Genomic DNA, 26,972 nt, shown 5'->3' with positions numbered 1-26,972 from the left:
GGGATGAGGGGGTCACCCAAGCCGAAACGGGTTTCTAAAGGGATCTCCTGCAACCAGTGTGTTCTAAGCACCTCACGAATGAAACCCTGAGGAAGAAAACGCTGAGGGCAGGGCTACACTGCAGCAGAGCAGCTGCTGTAGCGCTTCAGTGAAGATGCTACCTATGCTGACAGGAGGGCTTCTCCCATTGGCATAGGTATTCCACCTCCCTGAGAGACAGTAGCTACGTCAACAGAAGAAGCCCTTCCATTGACATAGCAATGTCTACACCAGGGTTAGGTCGGTTTAACTGTGTCACTCAGGGATGTGGCTTTTTCACACCTGAGCTACATAGTTATACTGATCCAATTTCCTAGCGGTGACCTGGCCTGAGTGAAAGACTATTGGGGTGGGGTGGGTTTTTTGAACTGGCTGTTCCACCCCATATGAATCTTCCACATGCTGGAGAGCTGCAAAACAAGAAGGTCCTTGAGAAGGGAGTTTCTGTACTGGAGGCAAGAGGAGAGGAAGACCTGTATGTGGATCTTGACAGGGATGCACTAATTATTTCATTGGCTATTTTTACAGGGTAAGCAGCCTTCAGGTGTTTTTTTGACAGAAATGTTTTGAGTGAAACTACACTAAAAAGTGCCAGTTGGAAAATATTGAAATGTTGTTTGCCACCATTGCAGTGATTGAAATCACAGAGAGACCCTTGAGTCCAATATAATTTTGGTTTGCATCTGTGAGCCAGATGTACGCTCCCAAAGGAAAGACTATTTGGAGGCAATGGGCTAAACTCTGTTCTCAGTTATGCTGGTGTAATCTGATCATTGTCAACTGTTATTGTGCAGCTGTTAAATAGTTGTCATGTTCTTCCCCAGAGGTGGCCGCATCTTATAGGGCGTTAAGGACATTCAGTGGGATTGCATCTGTGTAAATGAAAGCAGAATTTGACCAGAATTTAAGGGTGGGTTTCAGATAGTGAGAACAGATTTTTTTATTAAAGGGACACACTTATGATGTAGTTTACTTTTTTTTCTGTACCTATTAAACCCTCTGAAGCTTGAAACTGAAATCTGTTTCTCTGTTATCTCTTTTCCGCACTCCATTGTTCACATGCACATGTGTGTGCACACACAAAATTGTATGACTACATAGAAGAGGCTAGGATGGCCAGATAGCAAGTTTTTTTTAGACACTTTTTTTTCTGGGGTGGGGATATAGTTGCATATATAAGACAAAGCCTCTAATATTGGGACGGTCCCAATAATATCAGGATATCTGTTCACTATAGAAGAAGAGGACGCTTCAGAGTCAACGTCACAATGACAAGCCGGTTTCATTTGGTTGTTTAGAACATAGCCAGCTCTTGTGAGTTTAGCATCACCCTCTGAGCTATTTTCCCCATCCTACCATGAACTACACTGGTGTCTGCTTTATATATGACTTGCGTACACTTAGTTTTGTAAGGCTGACTCTCCATTTCTAGCTCTGTGAAAGAACGGATCTATGTACCCAGTTAGTGCTTCACAGACCATGGACAATACAAAAACAGACCCCTTTTTAGGCAATTTCTTGCACTGAAAGACAATGTGAAGCACACTGAATACAATCATCTTACACTTTATTAAATTTATTTATCGCTAGTCTCTCATAAGACAAGTTTGCCTGCATTGATTTTCCTCTCCAGACCATTTGAGCTCTCAGACACTTTGAACTGGTCCCTGTGTGTTTGACATGGTTTGTTAGCTTTGGATATACAACAGCACAGGCTGCTGAGTCTCTGAAGCCAATTGTTTTGCATTTGAACTTTCTTGGTCTTTTCATCGTGAGGCTGACATGCAAGAGCAGCTTCTAGCTGAGAGAGGTTTTGCAAACCTCTCTCATATGTGTCCTAGTCAAGCTGATTAGCCCATGGCAGCAAAAGAAAGTCTGGCCACATAGGGAAGAAGCGTGTGCTGGATGCTGACTGGGGGTCGGTTCTGTTCTGTTACACTAGTGCAAATTTTGGAGTAACTCTGGTGTAATGGAATGGGACCCCATGCCCCCAGTTTCCTTGGCAGGGTTTGCAGACACATTGGGACAAATTCAACTCTGGTGTCATCAATGGAGTTACACTAGAGATCATGCTGGGCCAGTGTCTCTTTCTTGTACCCCATATGGTGAGACTTGAGCCCTGATTGTGGATTACATGTGACTCCAGCACAGGGTCTACCATTTGGGAATACCACTCATGTAAGGAGCTACCCCAGACAGCATAGAGAGAGTGGAATATCTTTATGCTGCCCCCTGCCCCTTATCATCATGCAGAAGAGGAAGTATAGCTGCAGCAGCCAACTCTAACCATTCTGGCCATTGCAGGCTGCTCTAACCCTTAAGGCTGCTCTAACCCTTAATCTGGAGACTGGAACAGTGACATAAAGTCCCTTGACTCCCTCAGCCTATGAGTTGCACCGAGCTTGAAGCCAGAGCCTTTGCATTCAGTTCCTGGCACGTTAATACCAGAAAGATGTAGACAAATTGGAGGAAAGGCAGAGAGATAATAAAAATGATTAAGGGGCTGGAGGGACTGACTTGGAGAAAAGACTAAAATAACCAAACATGTATCACTTGCCTTAAGGGCAACTCAGGAGCCTATGATAATGGTCTGGAGGATTTCATTACTAAGGGTGGGGTGGAGGAGGTGGGGGTGGGTGGGGAGGAATTGTTTAGGTGATCCAGGGGCAGTATGTCCTAGCTCTTGTATAGCAATTTTCATCAGATCTCAAAGTGCTTCACAATGGAGGTCAGTATCATCATCCTCACTTACAAATAGGGAAACTGAGGCACAGAATGGGGACGTGACTTGCCCAAGGTCACCAAGCAGGCCAGTGGCAGAGGCATGAACAGCATCCAGATCTCAAGAGTCCCAGTCTAGTATTCTATCCAGCAAGCAATGCTGCCTCCCTGAAGCAGCATTTTCTAGTGAACAGGGCAAGGATCACAGGACCAGAAGTGGGTTCTCTTCCCAGCTCTGCAACTAACTTGTTGAATGATCTTGCACAAATTGCTTCATTTCTTTGTGTCTCAGTTTTCTCCTGTGCACTGCCTTTTGCTTTTTATGTATTGCAACTTTCTGTTTCTAACAACCCGTGTGCAGAAGCCATTTTGTTCCCAGAGATCAGTGCAGGCCATTGGAAAGGACACTGTGTAAGCTCTCCCAGGGAGACTTTACTTTTGTTCTTTCTTATCATCTCTTAATTTAAGAAAGTTACTGTTTTCTCTGTGCACAGAAAATAAGTACCTTTCTCCTCACCCCTGGATAACTGAGATAATGAATTTTTGTGGGCTGTGTTGAGATCTATGGATTAAAAAGCCCTAACATTATATTTAAAAGATATTGACTGTTAAAAGTAATACAAAAGGAGTATTGCAGTAGCTTGCGTGTCTAACATAGAGTACTATATAGTGCTCTATATAGTACCTCATCCAAATGGTTATAGGTGGGAGTAATTGAGCAATGAAATATTGTAGGCTTGCCACAAGAAAATTCTGACTGGTGAGATGCAGCTGACATAGCGATGGTCTCCCAAACGAAGCTGGAATAGTTTCAGCACTTGAGCATACTTACAACTGGACTGGTCAGTGCACTTGAGAATATACTGTAGGGAATAGTTTCTTGTAACCTCCCTGCCCTTTGGCAGGACTGTGTGAAACAGGCCTTTCTGTGTCTAATTTTTAAGACTCTTGCTAGGGGGTGGAAAAGGAATGGCAAATGTGGAACCTCATTGTCCTGCTCCAACTGGTTTGTGGTGCACATGAATCCACAGCACCTGAGTTCTTGCTAGTGGGAAGCCACACACTTTTGCATAACCAAGTATTTAAAAGCAAGAGGAAGAATACATAGTTCTTCATAGTGCCTGTGTACTGAACCCATTGTTCATCATGCTAGACTAGAAGCATGTGCAGCAGATAGTTTTACATTTGTATGAAATATACACAGACAAGCTACACTGAAAGTATTAAGGGTGCATGGTTAAGCGTTTAAGTCACACATATATTTTTAAATAATGGAAATAATATTTCTGCACTCTCTTGTGCTGACATGGCTGAAATTTTGGCTAAATAAATAAATAAAAGTAACTTTTTGTATAGATTGAGGCCCAGATTCTCAAAAAGTATTTTAGAATCTATTGACATCCAACTTCCATTGGCATTGGTTTCAACTGAAACCAGTGGGAGTTAGGTGCCTAAATGCCTTTGTGGATCAGGGTCCAACATTTACACATGACTAACATTATTCACATGGCTATTTGCAGGATTGGACCCCCTAAGCATGGAAAACTTCTGCCAAAAGAGCAAGAGTTTTAGAGAGGCCTTTGAATGGAAATTGCTATGCAGCCTAAACTAGAGAGGTTTTTTTTTAAATCTATACACACACATTTTTGATGTGCCCATTAGTGTTTTGGAGACTATTTAACTTCTTGACCTGGTGAGGTGTTAATTCTTTGATGCATACATCCCACTGAGACATGTTTAATTGTTTGTGAGGAACCTGGGCCATAACGATCTTGCCTTTGAGATCAGGGCTTTATTGGGAGTGTCTGTCAGAGACCATCCCCTCTCTGGAGTATGGGAATCACAGAACCACAGAATCTTTGTGAACACCCACACTAGCATTTTCAGAATAATTTTAGCCACCTCATCTGACTGTACCTGAGTGCAGTATCTGAGCTGCCTGTCATGAGGCTTCACTCACTGTACTGTGATGTTGCAAACAAGTGTCACAGAACTCCTGCTATGTGACGGAGCTGTGGAAAACCTACTGGGGTTTTCGCACATAAGCAGAGATCAGCTGGCTATGCAGTGGCTGGCATTTAACCTGCTAGCTGATACAGTTGAGAAAAAAACCTAAGTAATATTTTTGAATTATTTCTGGTATCAAATACATAAGACTTCATATTTTAACACGCCCATGGCCACGTAGGACTTCAGGGCAGTCACTATTCTGCCTACATGGACAGAACTTGGATCGTCCTGTTCCAAAAGCACAGGACCCTACTGCTTGGCCTAGTGGAGGAGACTCTCTCTAAGCTCCTCGCTGTATAAGTTCTATGACACAGTTGGGCTCCAGTTCTATCCAGTAGAGGGCAGAGCCACACATACAGACTAGTCACTTCACAGTCAGTCACCTTAGAAGTTTCAACTTCAAGTGAGAACAGCAACTCATTTGCGAGTCCCATAGGCAGGTGACAAACAACCGCCAACTTCAGTCAGTAAAATCATGTTTGTCAGGAGACTCCATGGTGACAGCTTTAAATAGCCAATTAACCTTAGCAGATCTCAGGGTCTTTCCTGAGTGCACACTGATTACTACAGTGCCTTGTAAGATATATTCTGGTATTGTGGGGTTCTTCACTTATTTGAAAGTCCGTGTTTTGATCCCTACTTGGCTATCAGCATGGTTTGACCATGGAGCTTTCAACACTGCAGCATAGATCTCTACTCTTTGAGCTAATGGTGTAACTTCATTGTCTAATAGCAGTAATAGGATGTTATCCTTCAGTGGGCTGTGGGGGGGATGCAGGACACACTTTGCTTGTTTGTTGCCTATGTCCCCTGTCCGAGGAATCCGAACAAGGCAAACTAATGTGGCTAGGTTGCTATGGGTATTGTCCCATGGACTACTATGGTATATTAATCTCCAGAGCTGATTAAAAATATTTTGGAAACAGTATTTCTGCCCTTCTTCAACCATTGTACCACCAAGAATTGATGCAAATAGTGTGGTCAGCACAGAGCAAATTGATGTCAGAAATCTCCATCATAAGTTGCCTGGCTTAGGAGCGACCATGCGTAAGAACTATGAGACAGGCACAGAACATTGGTCAAATTAGTCTAACGTCCTGTCCATTAAAGGGAGAGTGAGATTCCGTGCACAGAGTGGGGTTCCTTCTTTGACTGATCAGCACTTCAGCTCGGGCTAAGAATGCAGGAAGATGCCCCCTCAAAGAAGGAAAAAGGAGGGACAGGGTCAGGGAGGGAAGTGAGGAAAGAGACAAGTGCAAAGTTAGTTCTTCCTAAGGGGGAAGCTACTAGTTTTTAAAGCCATCCTATTCTGTGTTAGCTCGAAATATAGTATCTTTCTGGTTACACTTGGAAATGCAGTCTTGTTGATGATGATGAAGGTAATTATCCAAAAGAGGGCTAGAAATAGTTAATTAAAATTTGTATTCTCAGGCATTCTGCATAAATAAATGGATCAAGGAGGTAGGATGGCTTAAAGGATTTGAAATGGATGTCAAGCTTTTATTATGGTGCTTTGAATCCAACCAAAGCTAGTATATTAGTGACAAAAAGTTATCACCCTCTGATGGCTGTTTGGCCCAGGTGAAATGCCACATCTCAATCTATTTCCTAATATACAGAAAACCCCACTATCGCTGATGCCACACATTGCTCCCTCCTTCATGACAATCTTGGTGGAGAGATTAAGTAACTTGCCCAGTGCTACAGAAGGAATTGGTGACAGAGCTGTAAATGGAATCCAGGAGTGCTGGCCCAATACGTGATGAAGCCCCAGCCCCAAGCATGTTCAGTTGGTGGAATATGTCATTGCTCTTTCTGTTTAACATTCTTTGGCTCTTCTCATGTTAGATATTTACTGAAGCTAGGCCTTTCTAACGCACTTCAAAAAAAAAGGAGATCTATTTCTGTGGATAGCACACCTCTCTGCTCTTCCATTCACAGAAAACTTCCCTAAGCCTTTAGTAATGCAGAAAAATATTGCGTGTACCTGCATCTCTGTTTACCTGTATGTCATCATATGTTCAGTATATGCAGATTTGAAACTGTCATGTCTTTTATTTCCTGTGTACTCCACCCTTCAATTTCTACAAACTCTCCCTGTGTACATCCTTTAGGAGCTATTGTGTTCTTAGAGCTGCTGCAGCCTGTTGCAGAACAGGACACAATCTGTTCTCAGACTTGACTTTTGTTCTTTCTCGTTTTCCTAAACTTTTTATAAAAAGGTACGTGTGGCTGAAAATTCTTTTGCTCTTTCTATATTGAAACATTATAGTATGACTGTGGACATATCTGTTTCTGTTTGTATAGCAGGTGAGCATTAGTGGAGAGTGGGACAGAGAGAGCAGGTAGTAAGCTGAAGAACAAAACTGAACTGAAAAATTTCCTACAGCTTTTGCCATTGTCTGGGTTGGGCACAAGAGAAGATGCTGTTGGTAGGGATGTCAAGGTTTTCAGAAAGAATCATCCAACTTAAAATAACTAAAGCAGCATTTACCCATGCCCAACACAGAGTGGGGGAATTCGCTCTGATTTTATACTGTATTTACCCAAGGGGTTTCTTACTACAGTTGAGGTGTTTTCTTGTTTCCTCTTAAGTGTAGTTCACATCTGTTATGCATACACAGATAAAACACACACACATACACATGAAATCAGGCAAAGATGCTGATGTGGGCAGATAGAAATGGACATTCAGACCCAGACGCACATGTCACTCATTTGTGTCTTGTATATATAGAAATGTTCTTCCACTATGGCAGAGCTTTGTAAGGCAAGATTGAAGACAGATTTAAAAGTAGATTGTACCCCAGGGGAGCTCATGCCTCTGAAACATTGGAGATGCGATGGCAGGGTTTCCCAGACTCCAGAATAATGGTCCTAAAAATGAACTCTGACACATTGGACGTGATACTGCAGGGCTTAGTGGGCAGGAGAACAATTTCCATATCAACATTCAGAGAGACTTCAGGTGCAACAGCCTATGCAGGGACAAATATTCATTTGACTTTAGGTGGGAAGAAGAGGCCTCACTTTATACTGGGGCTTCTTTTCAAGCTGAGTCAACAAAGGGTCAAGAGCTCAGCATGTGCCAATATGAAACCAGGGTTCTTCAGAAAATCCCAGTGCCACTGCTGAGTTTAGGAACGTGAACCAAGGTATCAGATTCATCAACGTTGTGATGATGCGATGTATTAGGGCTCTAGCCTTTCTGTGCTGGAGACCCAAGTTCAAATTTAGGCTTGTCTGGAAGGTCCCATTCTAGTTTTGTTTGTGTAAACCCCCAAATAATGACAAATTGACACAACTGGAATTCTCCAGTCAAGGGGCTACAGAGTAGAATAGGCAGTAGATAGTTCATGTCAGGGCTGAGATGCATCAGCAGAGCTGTGGGAGGGCCCAGAAGTAGAGTGAGCAGAGGCTGTAACAGCTCCGGATTGAGGTGCATTGATAGAATTGGGGTTGGAAGCAGGATTTGTGGTAGGATGTGTTGCAAATCTGGACTAAGATGCATTGGTAGAGCTGTGTTTTGAGAAAGGGTGTCCATATTACTACATCAGGGGTGTTGCAAGTTCACCTAAGTTCCACAGAGAGAGTTGTGGAAGGGAAGTTCGGATAACACCCCTGTCACAAACACTACGTTTATTCACTTGGGAAAAAAAAGTAACATGTGTTAGTAAATATATAAGAACAGAGTTTTCCAGTGGAAAACCAAGCCACAACTGCCTGAGTAAATCTGCCTTCTGGGTACTCTGTCCACTGTTTTCTTTCCTATCCAGCAGCACAATAAATAATAAGGGAGAAGAAAGGAACCAAATTTTTGCATACTTCCAAAAACAAGAGTTGAGCTATGGCTGGAACATGGCTTTATTCCTTGACAAAGGTTCATTGAGGTTACCTAGCAGCACAGGTGTGCTCAGCACTCTCCAAAACACACAGCATTCTGATTGTAACAGAATTGGTCGTGGCTTTCAGTTGAAGCTAAAGGTGTAGCATGACTCCATTCCCAGTGGGTTCATCTCAGAACCAAGGCATTCTGGGACTTACAGTTCCCAGGATGGTTGGAGATGTCGGCCTAGCAGCAACAAATGTTGGGAAGGAAAGCTGTGTGAGAAATTCACTTTACTCCATGTGGAGAGACACCTGATGGGTTTTGCTGTTGGGTCTTTTCTGTCAAAAGGCTTTGGAAGAGCCTTGGACCAGGGCTAAAGGGAGAACAAAAACACTGGATAAAGTTTCTTGAGAAAGAGTTGGGGGTTGGCTAAAAAGCCTGAGAGAGCTTATCCCTGAGAGGGGAATTAAGGAGCAACTGGTGGTGTCATTATTATAACTTGGAAAGGAGAGCATAGCTGGAGAATTTGTTTCATGTGGACATCTTTTTGCATTGGTTCTAGGAAGGAATGGATGATTATAGTTGTTGTTATTATTATTATTATTAGGTTTGGCTAGAGACCTAAATGAACTCCCAAGAGCAAGGGAAACTCAGGAAGGGACTGTACCTGATGGCAGAAAGGTAAGCAACTGTTACACTACCTCAACAAATACTAAAATTTGGTATTAAGTGAAGAATTGGCTACTTTATTGAATACATACAGCATAACAGGAGTGTACATTAACCAAGCCTTCTGAAAGTTCTACTTACCTATTAGCTTGGGATGAGTTTCTCTTTTTTTAAGGCCAAGTAAAATATCACTTTAAAATGTTTTTCCTTTTTCATCATTGTAAGGGGTGGGTGAGGAGATTGTGCCCAGGCTGGTAAGTTTACTCCAGCCTTGTGAAATAGTCACAAAAACTCTCTGGTAGTGTCCTGAAATAATGCTTATTGGGTCTTATTTGAAAATGGGGAGGGACTTTTTTTTGGAGAGTGTCTCTACTACTACAGTTATCTCAGAGTCCATTTCCTGGGTGTTACATCCTAGAGATTGTGAATTATAACTGGGGTTGAAAACAATATATATCTGGATAGCAAAACCTTCCCCCTGCTAGAAGCCAGCCCTCTTTCCTGATGAGAGAACCTGGTAGGTTTTTGTGTGAGAAGATCTTTCTGACTGCCTTAGCTTGAACTGAGCTGCAAGAAGGCTGTGTGATTCCCCCCGACCCTCCCACTTCCCACTGAGAAATTCAGGCTGCCTCATGCCCTGTGGGTTTGACAACTCTGCCTATCGGTAGCCCTGTCTCTTTCTCATTTTTACAATACTGTACACATGGGGTTGCTGACTTGTCACACAACCTTCAGGTATCAAAATGGTTTCCAAATTCCTGTTCCCCTTCTTTCCACAACTATCTTTCTAAGTTTATTAATAACAAAACTGAGACCAGGTAAAATATTTGCATGAAAACGAGTACTTATTCCCAGTACATCAAAACTCTGAGCTCAGAAAGGTAATCTTCAGTCCTACCCTGTTCCAAGAACTCTGAAAAATATATCTTCCTAGCCCACTAATAATAGCAAGTTCTTGGTAGCCCTTATTTCTTATTTCCCTGCTGGCAGATTCAAACTGCTTAGTGGAAAATAAATGATCTGAATTATTTTTCCTTTATAAATTCTGAATGACTCTTTAAAAAAAAAAACTGCAGGTATCTTGAGGTAACAGTTGCAGCGATACACCATGTGGATATTTATTCACGGTCTGTGTAAAGCAAAGGCATGTTCACTTCTGTAATAAGTGCTGCTAGCCAACAATGATTCTGAAGTATCAGCTATCTTCCAAGACCAGATAACATCAGCAACACAACATTTAATATGGACTCTCTTTCCAAAAGCAGAACCATAGAAAATGATTACTAGGATTTAAAACTGGCTTCCGTCCAGTACAATCTTTGTAGAGCTAAGCACACATTGCATCCTATTGATTATGAAGTTTAGTTAAGTTTTGCATGGACTGTGAATAAGAGAAACTTTATATGACTTACAGGCATAAAGAGAGACTTAAAAAAGCCAGAGGAACGATTGTCTTCTCAAACGGATAATTGAATATATCCATAGTACCTTCCATTAGAAGATCTCACAGTTCTTCATAAACATTAACAAATTAAGTTCTCTGAGGGAGAACTGATCCCCATTTTACAGATTTGGAGACAGGGGCAAGAGTAGGCGGTACACTGAGAGAAGTGACTTACTGCAGTCACCCAGGAAGACCTATGCCAGAGTTGGGACTAAAAGCTGTAATATCTGCACTCACTCCTATCAATATACTACCATGGCTATAGGTCAGCTCTCACAGAGGTATACCTTGGACCACTGAAGTCCATGGCAAAGCTCTCAGTGACTTCAAATAGAACCAGAATTGTTTTTTCAGGCTTGCCTAGGAAGACACAGCACAGGACCGATGTATGAAAAAAACACACCAGGTCCTGAGAGATTAGAGAGCAACCCACAAGCAGCTATCCTGTGCAAAGAAATAGCTTAACACGTTTGAGCTAAACATGGTGTTTTGTGACGGGAGAGTAGGAGGGAGCAGACGGTGATAAAAAGGAAAGAGAAATGCAAAGGGGCAGAGCATTGGGGCAGATGGAGTATGAGGAAGGAGTAGAGTTATAAAGGAAGGGAGGGAAGGGTGTGGGAGTAGAAGGAAAAAATGGGACAGATGGAGGCAAAGGAGAGTGGGAGTAAAGTGGAGGATTAAATTTGGTAAGGCAGGAAGGTGAAAAGGGAAGGAAGGAGCTAAGAGCTGAGTAAAGGTAAGGGAGAGCAGAGAGGGAGATGCAACTTTAACTGCGGGTGGTCTCTCATGCACCCATAATACCAACTGTGGCTTTGCCTATTTCAAAGTTTCCTAAACAAAAAGGGAAAATTCAAATCTAGCCTCCTGTGACTTAGTTTGTTGCTCTGTATCTTTTCTTTTGCCTCAATCTCAAGGGAGGGAGCGGGAAACAAAGGATTTACGTAGTTTAAAAAAATTAAAATACTTGGTCTCTTCCAGGGTTAGTTTGAAGGCTCATTTAATAGGAAAAACTTTGCATTTAATCCACAGGCCCATTAGGGCAAAAGACACAGCAGGAGCTAGTTAGACTGTCAGACAAAGAATAGTCTTGCTTATAAACCTCTAGTTCTCACTATAATCCCAAAATGCTAAATCCTGTATTTTTTTAAAGTTTTTCTACAATACAAAAACACAGTTTTTCTTATTTTAATTTAGTGCAATAGTAAAATGTTCACAAGCAGTCCAACCCTGCTCCTGCAGTTGTTAATGGTGATTTTACTACTGGCTGCAATAGTGGCAGAATCAGATTCTTGAGAGAGAGGTTTATTTTCATATGGATATATACTAACTCCCCACCCCATCACAGGCAAAAACAAAATAAAACAGAGACAATTAACTTTTTTTAAAATGGACCATATTCTTCTCTCACTTACATCAGCTTTGCTTTGTTACCTTCACATTCTGCTACATTCTCGTATGGGGTGAGAGAACCAGGTCCTGGCAGCTATCTTACTCATCATTTTGTCCTTTTGTCTCATCTGTGTTTGTTCTACTGTGTGTATCTTTAGTCAGGCTTCAGTCCACTCTTGGCAGCTGGATATGCTCTTTCATATACTGAGGCACATGTTGTCCATAGTGCAAACTTTGATAACTCCTCAGATCAAAGACTGTGACTCAGAGGGCAGTTGCATGGGCTTTCTTTAGGAGATGAGAAATAGTGAGCATGATTTGTTTCTCTCTCTGAGCTGTCAGGGCTTGTCTACACTGGCAATTTACAGCGCAGCAACTTTCTGGCTCAGGGGTGTGAAAAAACACCACCTGAGCGCAGCAAGTTTCAGCACTGTAAAGCACCACTGTAGACAGTGCACCAGCGCTGGGAGCTTCACTCCCAGTGCTGGGAGCTACGCCCCTCATGGTGGTGGGGTTTTTTAGCACCACGACCGCACAAGGCACATTAAAGCATTAAGGATTAAGGCGCAGAGGGTGGGACTCCCAAGAGATTTTTGTGGAATTCCTTGTCTGATACAGGATCAGGACAGGGAGAAAAATATCAGTGACTTCAACAGGGGTTGGGATATGCTCGCCAAACACTGATATGAACTGGAGCTGTGTGTGTTCTGAAAGGGGAGCCTCTGCAGACCCTGTAGGCAGCAATAAACCCCTGGAAACTGGCCAATTTTGAAGGTCTGAAACTCCTCAGGACATTGTCTTATGGGCTAACTGTTTTCTCCAACACCACAGTGGGATTCAGTGTCTGAGACAGAATTAGAACTTGGAAGGTCCTGGCATCCAGACCTATCTGTAGACTACTCCTCTTTTTCTCATCTTCTCTGATAGATTTGGGGAGTATATAAAATATGTGGATAGAGCCTGCATGCATTTTAGAAGGTAAAAGATTGGCATGAGACCACTGAACTTGCCACAAATGGCCCTAAGATCAGATTGTGGGCACTTGGAGGTCAACAAAGACTTCTTATTTCTCTGTCAGTAATGAAGAGTTTTTTACAAATGGGTTTTATATATAGCCTACTTATCAAACAAACTCTGACTCAAAGTGGCTTCCCCACAAAGCATAAAGCCTTCCTATATATCAGAATCCCAAATGTTAGCAGAGCCCACAGCTCTTGAATGTCAGCATTGCTTTACAGGAGGAGATACTGGTGATAAAAAAAAACCCTGTATTCACACACTGGACGTTATTGTAATAATCTTTGTGTAAAATATGCCTTGTGAAGTATCATTTAAAAACTAATGATACACACTGATCATCAATATTCTTGAGTAATGTATGTACAAAATGCATATTGAGAGTTATGAACATATGCTGACATTATCACTACGATGTGCTTATCAGACAAGTCTGGGGAGGGTAAAGCAGTTTCTCAAAGACAAAGGACAAACTGACACCTTAGCCAGGTATCATCAAAGTTGATTGATAATCACCTGTCAAGTGGCCATAGTTTGGCAACGAAGAGGGGCAGGAACAGATCAGTTTGTATTTTAGCAAACAACCACGTGGAACCTCTTTCACCCTAGATTCCATGTCTCCTTTCTCACAGCTGGAATGAACTTTATCTAGGGGTAAACCTCGGGAAAAATGCATTTCAGACGGTGACTGAACTATACAAGTGAAGGGCAAAAATACCACTATCTCTCTCTCTCTCTCTCTCTCTGTATATATATATATATATAATCTTACACCTAAGAAAACCAAGGAACCAGACCTTTGACTTTGGGGTTTCATACTGACCTGAGAATTTGGTCAGCCATTTTGCTGAGTAACCTGTTGTAAAGATTTTACCTTGGATCAAGTCTAGCTTGTTAAGTTTTAGCTACTAGAAAGTGTCTTATCTTTATTTGTCTTGTAACTATTTCTGACTTATACTTATACTCACTTAAAATCAATCTCTCTGTAGTTAAATAAACTTGTTTTATTTTTAATCTGAACCCATCCAGTGCTGTGTTTAAACTGAACTGTTTGGTAAGCAAACTGTGGAACACTGATCCTTTACAGGGGCAATGGACCTTTAATCTCTGAATTGTCCAGGAGAAGGCTGGACAGTGCAGAACACAAATTTTAGGGAAAATTTGGGACTGGGAATGTGTTGAGGTCACCCTACAAGTAGTAACCCAGGCTGGTGAAAGCTAGAATGTGATTGGTGTGTTGTTGACAGGTTGCTGAGGTCAGAGTTGCTGGACCAGGGCTGCAGCTATACACAGACACTCAGGGTGTGACCTTATGCTGGTAAGCTGTTTGTGAGTGGCTCTGGTTGAGAGCTACAACAGCAAAGCATTATAAGACACCCAAGGTTGTGGTGCAGCTGGTGACAAAACCCCTCACTGGTCTGGACTGCGCCCTGGAATGTGACAATACTATCCTTAAGATGCCTCAAAGTTCTTCTTGCTTTGCCTGCCAAGACACATCTGAGAGGTTAGGTATTTGAGAGGGGAGGAAGTTGGCAGCTGTCCTTTGTGCAATCCAATTTCTCTCTTTCGAATTTCAGTCTACTTGCTCTGCTGAGATATGGCCTTTTGGATCAACTGAGATACAGTCTGGAAAATCAATAGCTTTTCAGCCTTTATGACAAAATGCAGCAACATCACATGCTTGTTTCTTATTATTCTGAATACTGTTCTTTGTTTTGAGAAGAAAAGCATCTCTACCTGGCTGTCAGATTTTGGGCACTGTGTCAAAGAACATAAAATAATTATCTTTCACTATAAGTAGGACATTTATCTGTCTCTCTCTTCTTTTTTGTGTGTTACACTCAAATCTAATATAGGAAATGAGGGACATGTTAAATGTCTCTCATTTGTAAACAACAACGTAGTCACTTTTTGAACACACAGACAAATATGAAGAATATGAACGATGCCTTTCAAGTCATGGATTCATGGGGGAGGAGGGGTATAAATTGAAGCAACAGCTCCGTGTACCGGGCTTGTTTATATAGAAGACTTGCATTCTTTGGGTTTTTTGATGTCTTACTTTCTGCAAATTATTTTGTCTTTTAAGCCATAATAATCAGCATTTTAAATAATACCTACATATGAACAACAAATTGGTGGTACTGTGCCATAAATTCAATATTTCTGCAACAGAATTTGCAACTGATATCAAAGGGTAACTTGCCTTGTTATTTTTCTGATATTTTCCTGTTGCCTGTATACTCAAATAATTTAAAATCAAATTTATAATAAATTTTGTGCTAAATTCAACAGACTTAAAAGTGGGGTGGAATTGGTCATTTGACCCATTTACTTGCTAGTAAAAGGGCTACACTTCCAGTGATGGACATTTGTATATGCTCGGACCTGCTAGCTGAATGTAGAGGCAATTGACTACCTGGATTCTGCTTTCTCCAGGAACTGCTATACTAAACTGGGCCAGTCAAATCACCTCATCCAGTATCCCATCTTCAGCAGTATACAGTATGAGCTGCTTCTCAGGAAGATGTAAGGATCCGTGTAATAGACAATTATAAAATAACCTGCCCAAAGGGAAAGCTTCTTTGCAATGCCAGCAACTATGGTTGGCTTATGTCCTGAAGCAAGGGAGTTTATACCTTTTTTTTCCTCTCCAGTGTAACTGTAGATGTTCACACTGGAGCAGCTCCTCAGCTAGTGTAAATTGTCATAGCTCCATTGCAGTCAATAGAGCTATGACAGCTTACACCAGCTGAGGATCTGCCCCATTAGCTGTATAAATATCTAATCCATTTTTAATCTTACTTTTTTCAGAGTAACAGCCATGTTAGTCTGTATTCGCAAAAAGAAAAGGAGTACTTGTGGCACCTTAGAGACTAACCAATTTATTTGAGCATAAGCTTCGTGAGCTATAGCTCACTTCATCGGATGCATACTGTGGAAAGTACAGAAGATCTTTTTATACACACAAACCATGAAAAAATGGGTGTTTTCCACTACAAAAGATTTTTTCTCCCCCCACCCCACTCTCCTGCTGATAATAGCTTATCTAAAGTGATCACTCTCCTTACAATGTGTATGATAATCAAGGTGGGCCATTTCCAGCACAAATCCAGGGTTTAACAAGAACGCCTGGGGGGGGGAGGAGGAAAAAACAAGGGGAAATACGTTACCTTGCATAATGACTTAACCACTCCCAGTCTCTATTCAAGCCTAAGTTAATTGTATCCAATTTGCAAATGAATTCCAATTCAACAGTCTCTCGCTGGAGTCTGGATTTGAAGTTTTTCTGTTGTAATATCACAACTTTCATGTCTGTAATCGCGTGACCAGAGAGATTGAAGTGTTCTCCGACTGGTTTATGAATGTTATAATTCTTGACATCTGATTTGTGTCCATTTATTCTTTTACGTAGAAACTGTCCAGTTTGACCAATGTACATGGCAGAGGGGCATTGCTGGCACATGATGGCATATATCACATTGGTGGATATGCAGGTGAACGAGCCTCTGATAGTGTGGCTGATGTTATTAGGCCCTGTGATGGTGTCCCTGAATAGATATGTGGGCACAGCTGGCAACGGGCTTTGTTGCAAGGATAGGTTCCTGGGTTAGTGGTTCCGTTGTGTGGTATGTGGTTGCTGGTGAGTATTCGCTTCAGGTTGGGGGGCTGTCTGTAGGCAAGGACTGGCCTGTCTCCCAAGATTTGTGAGAGTGTTGGGTCATCTTTCAGGATAGGTTGTAGATCCTTAATAATGCGTTGGAGGGGTTTTAGTTGGGGGCTGAAGGTGACGGCTAGTGGCGTTCTGTTATTTTCTTTGTTAGGCCTGTCCTGTAGTAGGTGACTTCTGGGAACTCTTCTGGCTCTATCAATCTGTTTCTTCACTTCCGCAGGTGGGTATTGTAGTTGTAAGAATGCTTGATAGAGATCTTGTAGGTGTTTGTCTCTGTCTGAGGGGTTGGAGCAAATGCAGTTGTATCGCAGAGCTTGGCTGTAGACAACGGATCGTGTGGTGTGGTCAGGGTGAAAGCTGGAGGCATGTAGGTAGGAATAGCTGTCAGTAGGTTTCCGGTATAGGGTGGTGTTTATGTGACCATCGTTTGTTAGCACTGTAGTGTCCAGGAAGTGGATCTCTTGTGTGGACTGGACCAGGCTGAGGTTGATGGTGGGATGGAAATTGTTGAAATCATGGTGGAATTCCTCAAGGGCTTCTTTTCCATGGGTCCAGATGATGAAGATGTCATCAATATAGCGCAAGTAGAGTAGGGGTGTTAGGGGATGAGAGCTGAGGAAGTGTTGTTCTAAGTCAGACATAAAAACGTTGGCATACTGTGGGGCCATGCGGGTACCCATAGCAGTGCCGCTGATTTGAAGGTATACATTGTCCCCAAATGTAAAATAGTTATGGGTAAGGACAAAGTCACAAAGTTCAGCCACCAGGTTAGCAGTGACATTATCGGGGATATGGCCCAACTTGATTATCATACACATTGTAAGGAGAGTGATCACTTTAGATAAGCTATTACCAGCAGGAGAGTGGGGTGGGGGAGAGAAAACCTTTTGTAGTGGTAAACACCCATTTTTTCATGGTTTGTGTGTCTAAAAAGGTCTTCTGTACTTTCCACAGTATTCATCCGATGAAGTGAGCTGTAGCTCACGAAAGCTTATGCTCAAATAAATTGGTTAGTCTCTAAGGTGCCACAAGTCCTCCTTTTCTTTTTAATCTTACTTTGTTTTCTGACTCTTACCCAGTTTCCGATCCCTGACAATACAAGGCTCTTGTCTCCCAGTACTTAGTCCCCTTAACTTCTTAAAGGCAAAACTTATATCAGACTTTTTCGAAAGTCCAGATAAATTATATCAATCAGCTCTTCTGTAGACACTGTTTAGTTTACATGTTCAAATGAATTCAAGTAAATTAGATAGGTCTGACTTTTCTTTACAGAAGTCATGCTGGTTGGTCCCTCTCACCCTGTTCAACTAAGTGTTCTATAATGTTCTCTTTAATCATTGTTTCAGCCAGTTTACCTGGTACTTAAATGAGGTTCAGTGAGCTGTAATTCTCAGGATCACCCTTTTGTGCCTTTTTTAACGATTGTTGCCACACTTGCTATTCTCCAATATCAGCAGCTGATTTTAACGGAAAGTCAGCATGTATTTGTTAGCAGCTCAGTGGCTTCATTTGGAAATCCCCTTGAATTTTTGGACATCCTGGGGATGGAGCACCCACAGAAAAAAATTAGCAGGTGCTTAGCACCCACTGGCAGCCAGGTCCCCTCTCCCCCCCAGCACCTCCCATCAGCTGGCATCCCTGCTTATCAGTGCCTCCCCCTCCCTCCCAGTGCCTCTCGCCTGCCTCAATCAGCTGTTTTGTGCAGGCAGGAGGCTCTGGGAGGAAGAGGAGAGGAGCAGGGATGGGGTACACTTGGGCAAGGGGGTGGAAAGAGACAGGTCGAGGTGGGGACCTAGGAGAAGGGATGGGTGGGGCGGGGCTTGGGGTGGAGCAGGGGCGGGAAGAGGCGGGATGTGAATGGGGGTTTGGGGAAAGGGGTCAGGTGGGGGCCTAAGTTCCCTTTAAGCTGTGTGACCATGCAGCAGGCTATAAAGGGTCACGCAGCCACAGCAGCCTAGAGAGGAGAGAGGTAGAGGGTGGGTGGGGCTGGAGAGGGGAGCAAGTTGGGACATGCAGGGCTGCCATGGGCCTCTCCCCCAGCCCCAGAGCTCCGTGCTGCCATCAGAGAGAGGGGGCCCCTTTCCCCGGAGCTCCATGCTGCCAGCAGGGAGAGGGCTCAGGGGAGTCCTCTGGCCCTAGCCCCAGGGCTGCCTGCACCCCAAACTCCTCATCCCTGGCCCCACCCCAGAGATTGTATCCTCAGTTGGAGCCCTCACCCTCCCCCGCATACCCCAGTGCTCTGCCCCAGCCCTTGAGCCCCCTCCCTCACCCTGAACCCCTCATCCCTGGCCCTACCCCTCACCCCCCTGCACTCCAACCCTCTGCCCCAGCCCTGAGCCCCCTCCCACACCCCAAACCCCTCATCCCAGCCCACCCCAGAGCCCGCACCCCCAGCCAGAGCCCTCATCCCACCACATCCCAACCCTCTGACCTGGCCCTGAGCCCCCTCCCATACTCCGAAACCCTCAGCCCCGCCCCCACCACACATCACCTCCATATTGGTGCACATAATAAAATGCATTCTGCACATGGATATAAAAAATTAGAGGGAACATTGTTGGGGCTGGGCTTGGGGCAGAGAGGGACGTTGCGCACACTCCAGACCTGGAGGAAGCTGACACCTATGCCCAAATAAGACAGATGCCCTAGTCAATAATTGTTGACTTGCAGAATAACATACCCATTCATTCTTTGCTCTAAGCATGCTCCAGATAGGTCACTCTTCTTGACCAGATGTAGTAACAGCCCTAACTTCAACCCTTAGGAGAATTTGCTGTTCATCAGGAAAATTTGCTATGAAGCTCAAGGACCTGACAACTCCTTTTGGAAGAGGGAGAACTCTAGGAAGGAAACTTTAAGACTGTATTTGTACTGTTAAAGGTGACTTACAGTAGTGTACTACTGATGAGCAAATCAATGATTTGTTGGATGCATTCTGCCTTGCAGGGCACGAGCATAAAGATTTTGGAATTGGAGGGACTGAAGCAGCTAAATGTATATAATTTAGAAAAAAAGACTGCTTCAAGGGGACATAAGCAGAGACTCTAAATGTCTTCAAGATAACAATATGAACAAAGTAAGGGAAATATTCTGTCCTTAAAGATTCATAGATCCCAAGGCCAGAAGGAACCATTGTGATCCTCTAGTCTGACCTTCTGTATAATAACAGGCCATAGAACTTATGCAAAATAATTCCTAGAGCAGATCTTTCAGAAAAACATCCAACCTTGGATTTAAAAATTGTCAGTGATGTAGAATCCACCACAACCCGTGGCAAATTGTTCCAATGGTTAATTACCTCTCTGTCAAAATTTTACACTTTATTTCCAGTCAGATTTTGTCTAGCTTCAGCTTCCAGCCATTGGATCATATTATGCCTTCCCCTGCTAGACTGAAGAGCCTATTATTAAATAGTTGTTCCCCAGGTAGATACTTATAGACTGTAACCGAGTCACACTTTAAGCTTCTCTTTTTTAAGCTAAATAGATTGAAGTCTTTGAGTCTATTCCTGTAAGGTGTGTTTTCTAATCCTTTAATCATCCTCATGGCTCTTCTCTGAACCCTTTCCAATTTATCAGCATCAGTGACTTGAAGCTAAGGATGGAAAAGTTTGGGCTAAACATGAGGAAAATATTCATTTTAACTCAAAAAGCAACTGAATCCTGGTGGTGCTGGGGGGAACATGATAGTCAGATATCATCTTATGCAAATTACAGGCTAATGGTTAATAAAGAAGAAAAGGTTTCAGAGTAGCAGCCGTGTTAGTCTGTATCCGCAAAAAGAAAAGGAGTACTTGTGGCACTTTAGAGACTAACAAATTTATTTGAGCATAAGCTTTCGTGAGCTACTGCTCACTTCATCGGATGCAGTCAGTGTGAAGTAAGCTGTAGCTCACGAAAGCTTATGCTCAAATAAATTTGTTAGTCTTCAAGGTGCCACAAGTACTCCTTTTTTAAAGAAGAAAAGCTAACTCCCCACTATTAATTAGATTGACTTATAGAGGTCCGATACCAGCTGTAGTTTAGCAAGTCCATAGTTGGTGGTAGGAAAAAATATTACCAACATTAATAGCATGGGTAAGGGTTATATTGAGTTGGAGAACAAAGGGCTTGGATCTGTTTAAATAACATGTTTATCATTCCAGTAAGTGTTGCCAGAATTAGCATTATTTTGATTGCCATTATATGGCCAGGAAATACTCTGGATCACAGCCAAACTACTAAAAGCATAAACAGGGAAGCCCTTGATTGGTTGTATTCCTGGAAACAAGCAAAGTCAGGTAGAGACCAGGTTTTATTTACTTCTATAAATAACCCACAGAATGATTTTAGTTATTACCATGCAAGAAAATAGCAGTTCATCTTAGTGCTGATTAATGCTATAGTATGGGATAGTAGGGTATCTTTCCTACCAAAAAAACCCTGTGTTAAAGTGTTAAGGTTGCAAAGTCAAGAACTCACAAGTTAGAAAATGCCAGAATTAACATTCCCATGAAACTTTAATTCAGCCCTATTGTGCATATGCACAATAGAACACAGGTCTATCAGTTCAAACCAACAGAAGAGCCTCTTTCACCCACGATTGGCCCTAATTAGGGTCAGAAGAAACTGTTATGGCTAAAGCAAGAATTAGCATAAAAGAAAACTTTACTGGAACTAAAACATTTTTGAAGTTCCGACAAAAAAACAGCAACAACAAAAACAACTGGTGTGTTTTGTTTTGGTTTGTTGGTGGGGGTTTTGAGCTGTTTTGTTTTGTTTGTTTTGTGAATCTGTCAGACTGAATGTGAAAGTAAATTGCTTCTTATGCTTCATGTTTTTAGTCAGTTTTGCACTTTGGGTTTCTTGCACTAATACAACCTTTAGGCTTTGTCTACACTGGCACTTCATTAGCAAAACTTTTGTCGTTCAGGATTGTTAAAAAAAACACACCCCTGAACAACAAAAGTTTTATTGACGAAAAGCACCAGTATGAACAGCGCTTTGTTGGCTAGAGTGGTCTAGTCTCATGCGGGATGGAAGTTTTTTGTTGGCAGGAGAGCTTTCTCCTGCCTGACAAATAGCAGCTACACTGCACACCTTTTAGCGGCATAGCTGTGGCAAGGTAGTGTAGACAAAGCCTTAGTTCTAGAACGCTGCAGGAGAATGTTTACACTTAAAAAAAGGAAAAGACAAACATTTCTATCCATACCAGATTCAGCAGTTTGCATGTGTATACTAAAACTAATTTTTTGAGAGCATCCCTTTTAGCTGTTCTTGGCTAAAACAATATTACTACAAGAGCAAAGTATGCCAGAAGAGCTCAGGGCTTTGTCTTCATAGTGGAAGAATATGGGATACTGATGGAGCTAAAAGGATTTGTTCAAGGGATGTAAAATCTTCTGGGAGTTTAAAGTATCTACAACTCACTTGGTGCAGTTGCTCAGCAGCACTAAAAATGAATTGTTCTTTAATATTTTATTTACAGGCCTATTCATCACTATAATTCTGCCATTGTCAAGGTATACAGCTAGGAAGGGACTCAGTCTATCATGATTTCCTATTGCTATTTTCTAAAGCTGCTTTGCGCTGAGGAAATCCTATATCTTATAATATACTAGAGTAAAAAGGACCCAGTAAATCAAAATAATGAAATAGCCCCTTTTGTTTTTTCACTTAAATTTGTGGTAAATATTTTTGGAGTAAATCCAGCTCTGCTGTCCTGAAGTTGGAAGCATGAAGGTGCAGCTGATGCATCAGGACACGCTTAGCATTTAGGTGTTGTCCTGATGGTAATGCTTAATGCACCTAATATATACAAGCCTTTTCTTCAATGTACATCACAATCACTAGTTAAAAAAACTTTTTGAAAGTGGAGCAAGCCTATATCCTGTTTCAGTAAAAGCAGCATTTGTGGGCACAGAAGGAGGGGAAGAGATAAATATTTCCCTGCAATGTTTAAAATCCCAAAGCTACAGTTTTGAGTTTATGCATGAAAAAGGAAGTGAAATTGACTATAAACAGGAAGTAAAACTGACAAGGCTAGTTTTGTTCGCTAAACCAGGGTGGATTTATTTAAACCAAAACTATTTGAATTAAATATTTTAATTGTGATTTAATTAAGCAAGCGGGAACCTTGGTGTAAATCATAAACTTTAATCATGTTTTGCATTTGTACTTCAGTTATTTTCTTAAACAAAGGTTGAGTCTCATTAGTTAATCACCATTTAAACATGTTATTTGCAACTAAATATAGCCTTTACACTAAATTTGGTGCTGCTTTCTGCTAGCCAGAAGGATACACACTGGCTATACATATTTACTTAAGCAATTTTATAGCTTAACTTACATTTATTCAGAATCTTAATTTTTACATTCTTTATTATGTTAGAAAATGGTAAGTGATACATTTCTTATTTACTCAATTTATTAATTTTTTACTTGTGATGTATCAAGCTCTATTTGGATGGAAACTAAAAGTCAATTAAAATGCACAAAACAGCATTTGATTTTTTATTAAATAAAAAAACTGCCTTAAAAGTGCTGATACATAAACTTATCAAAACACATTTTGCATTTAAAACTGGTTTAATAAGCAAAGGAAATATTTGTAGTTAGTGAACTGAAGTGATTGTTTCTGGTCACCATGTGCTTCAGGGTTTTAGAATTAGTAGATCTCACCCTCTCACCTAGTTTTTATTCACAGATTGGAAGAGGAAAACAAGCTTTCCTGCTTTTTCTGTTTCCAGTTAGTTTCTTAACTTTAAATGAACTAGTCACTGAACTGAACTAGTTGACTAAACTGAATTGAAGAAAATATATATATTGCCCCTTCAGAAGAGGTGACTGCTCTCAAAGCTGGTTTAGCATTTCAGCAAACTCTGGTTGCAGATGCTTAGCCATTAACTTCCACTAGTTCAGTGGTTTAACTTTCTTTAAAAATTGGCAGAAAAAAATATACTGCTTAATATGATTTTTTTTATTTAGTTTCAATGATTTTAACATATTATATTTTTGGGCCTTAACATAGGTTATCAATTTCAAATTAATTTTAAAGAGGCCAATTTTTAAAAAATAAACCTGTTTAAATAAAATCTGATTTAAATTTAAAAATCAGATTTTTTTTACTATAGATTTTTTATCCATCCTGCTCTGAACTGAGTGACATGTAAAAATGTGAATTAATATCAGTGATAGGGAGGGAAATCAAATTATCATATTTTCCACCTCAATCAAAGGTTTTGCTGGTACAAGAAATAAGGAGTTATTAAATATGTCTGTCTGTTTCCCTTTCAGGTTTTATGTGACTGGTTAGGTAATTCCAGATTTGTCTTACTTTACAATAACAAAGGCACAGAAGGAGCAGGTAATATATCTCAGCATATTCCAGGCCCATCCCTTTATTAAAGCTATCAAGGATACTTGGCGATCTTTCCTTTTCAAAGATCCCAGAAGACTAGCTATTCCTTCTGGAGACCTTGACTAGGCATTGCGTGCCAAGCAGAATAAGCAGCAAGGAACAGTGTGTGTTTTTGTCATTTTGCTACTCTTTATTTGTCCTCTTTGTTGATAGTGCAGTTCCATTTAACATCTGACTCAGCCTTGCACTCTTCCTCTGGAACACTGCTAGCAGGTAGTCAGGTCCTAGTATGAGCTTAGATTTTTTTCCCTCCCCACCCCTGCATAGTTATTAATTTAATGGATACATTTGTACAGGGTTGCAGCTGTTCTGAATACAGTGATGATTTCTCTCAAGGAGTCTTTGTGCCCATACAAGGAGTGAAGGGAAAGAACACTGCACTGTAGCCTTGCACAATATTTTATAATATCCTACTGTTCTCTTCTGTCCTGCAAAGATCTCTGATTTGTCAAAGGATAATTAATATTTTTCCTCTTGTTTATAATTTCATAGAATCATAGAATATCAGGGTTGGAAGGGACCTCAGGCGGTCATCTAGTCCAAACCCCTGCTCAAAGCAGGACCAATCCCCAACTAAATCATCCCAGCCAGGGCTTTGTCAAGCCTGACCGTAAAAAACTCTAAGGAAGGAGATTCCACCACCACCCTAGGTAACCCATTCCAGTGCTTCACCGCCCTCCTAGTGAAAAGGTTTTTCCTAATATCCAACCTTAACCTCCTCCACTGCAACTTGAGACCATTACTCCTTGTCCTGTCCTCTTCTACCACTGAGAATAGTCTAGAACCATCCTCTTTGGAACCCGCTTTCAGGTAGTTGAAAGCAGCTATCAAATCTCCCCTCATTCTTCTCTTCTGCAGGCTAAATAATCCCAGTTCCCTCAGCCTCTCCTCATAAGTCATGTGCTCCAGCCCCAGAATCATTTTTGTTGCCCTCCTCTGGACTCTTTCCAATTTTTCCACATCCTTTTTGTAGTGTGGAGCCCAAAACTGGACACAGTACTCCAGATGAGGCCTCACCAATGTCGAATAGAGGGGAATGATCACATCCCTCAATCTGCTGGCAATGCTCCTACGTATACAGCCCAAAATGCCATTAGCCTTCTTGGCAACAAGGGTACATTGTTGACTCATATCCAGCTTCTTGTCCACTATAACCCCAAGGTCCTTTTCTGCAGAACTGCTGCCTAGCTGCTCAGTCCCTATTCTTTAGTAGTGCATGGGATTCTTCCGTCCTAAGTGTGGGACTCTGAACTTGTCCTTGTTGAACCTCATCAGAATTCTTTTGGCCCAATCCTCTAATTTATCTAGGTCACTCTGTATCCTATCCCTACCTTCCAGCATATCTACCACTCCTCCCAGTTTAGCATCATCTGCAAACTTGATGAGGGTGCAATCCATGCCATCCTCCAGATCGTTAATGAAGATATTGAACAAAACCGGGCCCAGGACTGACCCTTGTGGCACTCCGCTTGATACCGGCTGCCAACTAGACATGGAGCCATTGATCACTACCCGTTGAGCGCAATGATCTAGCCAGCTTTCTATCCACCTTATGGTCTGTTCATCCAGCCCAAACTTCTTTAACTTGCTGGCAAGAATACTGTTGGAGACCGTATCGAAAGCTTTGCTAAAGTCCAGGAATAACACGTCCACTGCTTTTTCCTCATCCACAGAGCCAGTTATCTTGTCATAGAAGGTAATTAGGTTAGTCAGGCATGACTTGCCCTTGGTGAATCCATGCTGACTGTTCCTGATCACTTTCCTCTCCTCTAAGTGCTTCAGAATGGATTCCCGGAGGACCTGCTCCATGATTTTCCAGGGACTGAGGTGAGGCTGACTGGCCTGTAGTTCCCTGGATCCTCCTTCTTCCCTTTTTTAAAGATGGGCACTACATTAGCCTTTTTCCAGTCATCCGGGACCTTCCCCAATCGCCATGAGTTTTCAAAGATAATGGCCAATGGCTCTGCAATCCCATCTGCCAACTCCTTTAGCACCCTCGGATGCAGCACATCCGGCCCCATGGACTTGTGCTCATCCAGCTTTTCTAAATAGTCCGAACCACTTCTTTCTCCACAGAGGGCTGGTCACCTGCTCCCCATGCTGTGCTGCCCAGTGCAGCAGTCTGGGAGCTGACCTTGTTCATGAAGACAGAGGCAAAAAAAGCATTTCATAAGTTTGAACATGAAAATTGTTTACAACTTTCCCCTTGGTTGCTTGTGGGCAGATGATGGTTTGATAGTATAGGGTTACTTACTAGGGTTAAAGGCACTGAGACCTTTTTTATTTTTCAAAGGGAGATAAAACAGTTTGCCTCTCAAATAGGCACATAATGAAGTTTTATGTGGCAGTTGTGGACAAAGATCCTGTTTTTAATGCAAATAAGAAAGAAGGGAAATAAAAGGAGCATGTACTGCAAAACCATGCTTGCTTCTAATGAGATGGCTTTAGATAGCCTTCCAGGAGGCCTATCTGAGCCAGAGACATAAGCTACAGGACACTAAACAACAAGAAAAATTAGGGGAGAAGTGTTGGCTTCAGCAGAGCATCCTCCCCAGCAGGCTTACCTGGGAATTCGTTTGCCTTTAAATTTCAGACAGTTCTCTGGACAATTTAATTTAAAGCTCCATTACACTTTCAGAATTCGCAAAAAGAACAGGAGTACTTGTGGCACCTTAGAGACTAACCAATTTATTTGAGCATAAGCTTTTGTGAGCTACAGCTCACTTCTTCAGATGCATGCAGTGGAAAATACCTTTTTCTTTTTGCGGATACAGACTAACACT

General features: G+C 41.9%; 1 protein-coding gene across 2 annotated transcripts in view; it reads left to right on the top strand.

Annotated features, from left to right (window-relative positions):
- Positions 1–26,972, top strand: part of C9H8orf48 (chromosome 9 C8orf48 homolog) — a 230,685-nt gene that overhangs the window by 135,787 nt on the left and 67,926 nt on the right. Inside the window, exon 9 of one of the 2 annotated variants that reach the window (XR_012160954.1) lies at positions 9,207–9,280. The exons of the other annotated variant lie outside the window; for it this stretch is intronic. The gene's annotated coding sequence lies outside the window, so the exon portion shown is untranslated. The remainder of the gene's footprint in view (positions 1–9,206; positions 9,281–26,972) is intronic. 2 annotated transcript variants of the gene reach the window in all.

The sequence above is a fragment of the Lepidochelys kempii genome, chromosome 9 (assembly GCF_965140265.1).
Source record: "Lepidochelys kempii isolate rLepKem1 chromosome 9, rLepKem1.hap2, whole genome shotgun sequence".
In the NCBI taxonomy this organism is placed as follows: Eukaryota; Metazoa; Chordata; order Testudines; family Cheloniidae; genus Lepidochelys; species Lepidochelys kempii.
The sequence above is the reverse complement of the archived record's forward strand: the minus strand, read 5'-3'. Positions and strand labels throughout refer to the sequence as shown.